This window comes from Erpetoichthys calabaricus, chromosome 3, assembly GCF_900747795.2.
Source record: "Erpetoichthys calabaricus chromosome 3, fErpCal1.3, whole genome shotgun sequence".
Classification (NCBI taxonomy): domain Eukaryota; kingdom Metazoa; phylum Chordata; class Cladistia; order Polypteriformes; family Polypteridae; genus Erpetoichthys; species Erpetoichthys calabaricus.
The window spans coordinates 226,191,224-226,197,389 of NC_041396.2; positions in this window are offsets into that span (position 1 = coordinate 226,191,224).

Below are 6,166 nucleotides of genomic sequence, written 5' to 3' on the forward strand. Positions count from 1 at the left end.
ACTACAAAGACGAGACACCCTTGCAGTCAGAAGTCTGATTATTCCCTTAGAATTATGGAGGTTCTTTTCAATTTGACTAGCTAAGATGTTTGCTTTCCATACTCTACACAGAGTGTGGACGTCAGTTTGTTTCATGGGACCCCAGTTGAGTTGACATATGGGGAGTGTCACCTAAGTCAAGAGAATGTGGTTACATTGGTGTCATGACCCAGCTTCACCAAAGACAGAAAACATGAGAAACACTTCACTCAAAGAGACCAAAATCCTTGGAGAGGAGAGTATGGTGGAGCTCAAATGGAATGGATCCATTGAAAAGAACAGATGTCCTTACAGTAAGACCGTCTAACTAGTCACTCGAGCTGATGAAGTTCAGCTAGCTAAGACAGGTGCTTTCCATGTAAGGCCTAGACTCCAGATTATATCCTAGGAGCCTTTTGGTGACAACGTTTGTGGACTAAGTGCCACCCAAGTTACATATACTGTACACTGCATGGTCAAACGTTTGTGGACACCTGACCATCATACCTAATATATATACAATACAATTTATTTTTGCATAGCCCAAAATCACACAAGAAGTGCCACAATGGCCTTGCTTTTTGACAGCCCCCCAGCCTTGACTCTCTAAGAAGACAAGGAAAAACTCCCAAAAAAACCCTTGTAGAGAAAAACTGGAAGAAACCTTGTTCAAAATGAGGCCCCTTTCCAGGTAATTTGGGCATGCAGTTGGTGTCAAAAAAGGGGGTAAATACAATACAATACACAGAACAAACCACAAGTAATCCTCAATATAATAATGCAATAGAAATATTACAAGTACAGAGCAGAATTCTACAGTAGATAATATCACGTAATAGGATTTGGATTTGTTCAGAGTCCTGGAGACCTTGGTCATCACGTTGCCTCCTCCTATTGGCCATTCCACAGCTGAGTCAGTGCTAGGCCAGTCAATCCAATGAAAGAACCCCTCTACTCAACGATTCCTGTGATCCTCCATCAGTGATGACTTTACCTTAGGCAGGCAAAACAACTTGGCAGGTGGGCCGTGGCACCAAGTGCCACATTTGAGTACCAAGAAGAGAAACATAATAGATGAGGGTTAGTAACAATTATAACTATCATATTACTTAGGTTTAAGTGCTAATGACTAACAACAGAGATGCAGTCTGTACAGTTAATCAGCAGCTCTAGTCAGGATATGCTAAACTGAAGTAGTGAGTCTTCAGCCAGGATTTGAATGCTGAGACCGAAGGGGCATCTCTTATAGAAGCAGGCAGACCATTTCACAGTTTAGGGGCCCTGTAACTAAAAGCTCGACCTCCCACTGTTATTTTATTAATCATTGGAATCATAAGCAGACCGGTATCTTGAGATCTTAATGTGCGCTCTGGTTTGTAAGTCATGATAGATTCAGATTAGTAAACCAGACCTTGGCCATTTAATGCTTTATATGTTAAAAGAAGGATGTTGAAATCTGCCCTAAACTTAACCGGGAGCCAGTGTAATGATTTAAGAACTGGAGTTATGTGTTCGTGTTTTCTTGTTCTTGTAATAATTCTTGCAGCTGCGTTTTGTATTAACTGGAGGCCGTATAAAGAACAGTTTGAGCATCCAGTGAACACCGCATTGCAGTAGTCAATCCTACTAGAAATAAATGCATGAATTAATTTCTCAGAATCCTGCTTATTTAGAAAAAGTCTGAATTTCCCAACATTTTTAAGATGGAAGAAACATGATTTAGACAAATTTGTAATGTGCACTTTAAATGACATTCTAGAATTAAAGATATGAGTTATACAAGATATATGAGTTTGTTGGACTTCCCCATTTAAAATCCATGGTCACTAATATGAAGTTGCCCCCTCTTTGCAACTATCACAGCCTCCATTCTTCTGGAAAGGATTTCCAACTTTTTCTAAATTGTCTGTATGAATGGGTGTCTGTTCAGATAAAAGAGCATTTGTGAGATGAGGTACTGATGTTGGATGAGAAGACCTGGCTTGCAATCGGTATTCCAATTCACCACAAGTGTGCATGTAGGGTTGAGTTCAACATTTTGTGCAGGCCTCTCGAGTTCTTCCACACCTAACTCATTAAAACATGTCTTTACGGACCTGACTTTGCACACAGGGGCACAGTCATGCTCAAACAGAAAAGGGTCTCCCCAAAGTGTTGCCACAAACTTGGGATTGTCTAAAATGTCTTTGTATGCTGTAGCATTAACAATACCCTTCAGTGTAACCAAGGGTCTGTCACACACCCTGAAAAACAGCCCCACACCCTCATCCCTCCTCATTCAAACTTGGCAGTAGGTACTATGCAGTCCACCAAATCTAAACTCATCCATTGGATTGCCAGATGGTGAAGTGTGATTAATCCCCTCCAGAGAGCACATTTCTACTGGCTATGTGTGTTACATCACTCCAGGAAACACTAGGCATTGCACATAGTGATCTAAGTCAGTTGTGCAGCTGCTCAAACATGAAAACCCATTTCATGAAGCTCCTCATGCACAGTTATTGTATTGATGTTGCTTCCAGAAGCAATTTGGAACTCTGTTGTGAGTGATGCAACAGAGGAAAGGCCATTTTTATATGCTACGTGCTTTAGCACTTGACGGCCCCACTCTGTGAGTTTGCATGTTCCACCACATCATGGCTGTTGTATCTCCTAGATGCTTCCACTTGACAATATCAGCACTTATAATTGATTGGTGGAGATCTAACAGAACAGCAATTTTACATATTGATTTGTGTCAATGGTTGCATCCAATGATAGGGCCACCTTTAAAGTCACTGAGCTCTTTAGTCTGGCCCTTTCTACTGCCAATGTATGTGTGTCCTTGATTTTATATACCTGTTAAGAACAGGTGTGTCTGAAACACCTGAACTTCATAATTTCGAGGGGTGTCCACATACTTTTGTCCATATGGTGTACATAGTAATTATGACTGTGTCAACAGGAGAGGAGGTTAGCTCATGACATACCGAGGATCCCAGATTAGGACCCAAGTGCAGTCATGCAACAGGTGACACCTCAGCACCACACTAGTTCAGATGGAATGGAACAGTGTGAGGTTTTTTTTATGGTGGCTGGAGTGCCAATTCTGCCACCAACTCCCAGGATTTTCCCTGCAGGTTGGAGGGCCTACATGCAGGGCTGGATGCAAATTAACATCATACCCAGGACGGAGCAATTGCAGGTTAAGGGCCTTGCTCAAGGGCCCAATGAAGTAGTCATTTTAGGCGTTTATGGGATTTGAACCGGCAACCTTACCATTACCACGCATTTAAAAATCATTTTCACTGATGCATCAGTTACAATGATTAGAAACTCAATATTAGCCTACTATGGGTATGTAGTGGGGTATGTGTGAGCGTGGCCATGCAGCATTGGTTCTTGCCTTGCACTTGGTCTTTCCAGGATAAATTTCAGACCCTTCATGCTTTAAGTGGATTAAGCAGGTCTGTACGTATGACGATAAACCTAAACATGAACTTGAACATCTCAATAAAACCTTCTTTAGTCTTTTAGGCCATTGAATGATGTAATACTGGGTCAGACTTTGGATCTTATCAAGCTATGAGGCCAGCGTAATGCATCACGATACATGTTGAGCATACTGATTTGACAGAAGGTTGATGTTTGTTACAATGCTTACAGTAAATCCTTCAAAACCCTTAAAGAGGACTTTGGAGACCCAGAGGAACTACACCACAGAAAGAATATTGAACCAGACCATCAGGATGTCTGCATCAGCACTTTCAACCATCTACAAAGATGTGATGCCCAGTGTTGATTGTGAGGCAATGCCTAGATATGTGGGCAGATGATTCAGAGAGGTCAGATTCCACTCAAATCATCCATTACTATGTCTACCATTCTCTGCTCAGAACTGCTGATGGTTTAGACTGGTGTCAAAACACAAGGCATGGGGACATCTTCTGGAATCATTTCTTCTTTTTTTTTTTGTTCTGATGACCATAAAATTTGAACATGTAGACATGGGCAATGGTGCACAGAGTTTTTAACAAAATGTGCATTGTCAGGTAAGTGATCATGGTCTGAGACGCCATCCCCTATTATAGTTCATCATTTCAGTTTCTTGCTGAGAACAGCATGCCAACACAATTCTCTAACAGGTTCAGGTCAACCACTGTAAGAACTTTCATAGCATTACTTTAGCCTTTTTCAACTTGATAATGTATAAACTTCACAGCTGCAATCTGTCTGGCATGCTTACAGTACATGATGACTGCACCATTCTCTGGAAAAAGGATGGAAACTCTAAACTGTAAGCCACAGTACTCATCACCTCCCTGAGACGTTTTTGGTTGGATGATAACTTTCAGCAACTGTATCAGCCAAAAATCAATGCCCATATGTAACTCCTTTCAGGGAAAGCAAACCATTGATCTGGGTTTGAATTCTTTTACTGTGTTCAACCGGCACACAAAGTTATGTACTAGTTATGTTTATGGACTGTTATTAAGTGAGTTAAAAAATAGAGATCGGGAAAACTATCCACTTAGCGCCTGCTCTGATCTCACGAGTTGTCTGCGCTGCTCAGCCGAGCCGAGAAGTGAGCTCTGCAGCGGGTTTGTCAGGCAGTGGCAAGCGAGCACTTCGCGAAGGTCGAGTCACTGAGGCCGTGATTGTCAACACTAGTCTGATTTATTATTTGTTTATTTAGTTATTTTATAAGAGCGTGTTTTGACCATTGCTTACAAAAGGTAGCCTACCCGGCTCTGCCGATCCCAACCCACACATCACTCACTGAGGTCGCGTCAGTCAGCTCCTTGATCCTCTGGGAGAGCTTCACGTGAGACCTGCTTGAAAGTAACCATGGCTACAAAAAAACAAATCAAACCTGTGGACCAAACAAAATTCTTTATACGATTAAACGAGTTTTCAGAGTACAGCATCACGTGTAGTTTGTATGATATTGCAATTACAAAATCGGCTTTCGTATTATTAATTATCCATTAAATGTAAGACAATGCAAAATATGTCTTAAAACCTTAGGTTTGTGGTCTATTAACCAAAACAGTATAACGAATATAACATTTATTATGTACACATTGTCAGAACACATATAACATTCTCAAAGTCGCTTAATCTAAATTATGATAAGCTGAACAGTTTCTTTTGTAATAATAATAATAATAATAATAATACACATTTCTTTCAAAACACCTTTAGAATGCTTCACTGTGACTGTGGCTGCATACTTTTCTTTACCAAAGTCAGATATTTGTTGTTTTATAGTAATTCTAGTGTGTATCTGACTGTGCACGTTGTCTGATATATTTCGTAAGCTTCTGTAAAAGGCCAAATATCCCCCTTGTCACAGCGACGGACGGCACTGACGTCCCAGGAGGCTCTGCGGTGCGTCATCTAAAAGTACACTGTTAATTTTGATTTCTTTCATGTTGGGATTCAAACAGTTTGCTTAATGTTGGTTTATAGCTTTTGGCAATGAGAGTGTTTTATTGCAGTTTAAAGGGTGGGAGATTGAATTACCACCACTGACTGATGCTGCCTGGTGTATGAGTCCCGGTATCGCGACTAAAGAAAGAGTGTAATTTTATTATTGCTGTTTGTAACGATTGTGCCACGACATTACCAGTATTAAGAAAAAAATAAGGAAAAAGTTTTATTTTAAAATCTACCTATCAAATCAGGGGTTGTGTCGGTGGTGATATGCGCAACGTATTTGCCGCAACGCAGTTTTTATAGCGCCACTTCCTCACAGAGATGCGCGCAGGCACGCAGACCATCACACACGCACACTCATTTTGTCTCAGTCTCGTATAAATCGCCATTTAGGCCAATTTGCACATCTTTGGAAATGTGTAAGGCAAATCAACATCTGAAACAAAACTACCACAAACACAGGGAAAATTTGTAAACTCCACATAGACTTTAGGGCCTGGACATACCATTTGAGCCCTTGATCGTATTTATTATTGATTATTTTTTATGGAGTTACATTGTGTCGTTTTAAATTTACATTTTTATGTCCATCAGTTTTCAAAGTGACCCCTACAAACTTTTTTTTCTTTAGTGCTAAATTAACAACGGTCGTTTAACTGTGCAGAACCAATCCTGACCGGTGAGTTCACCAATCGCATGGAACATTCACGTGCTCGCGCGCGCGCGCACC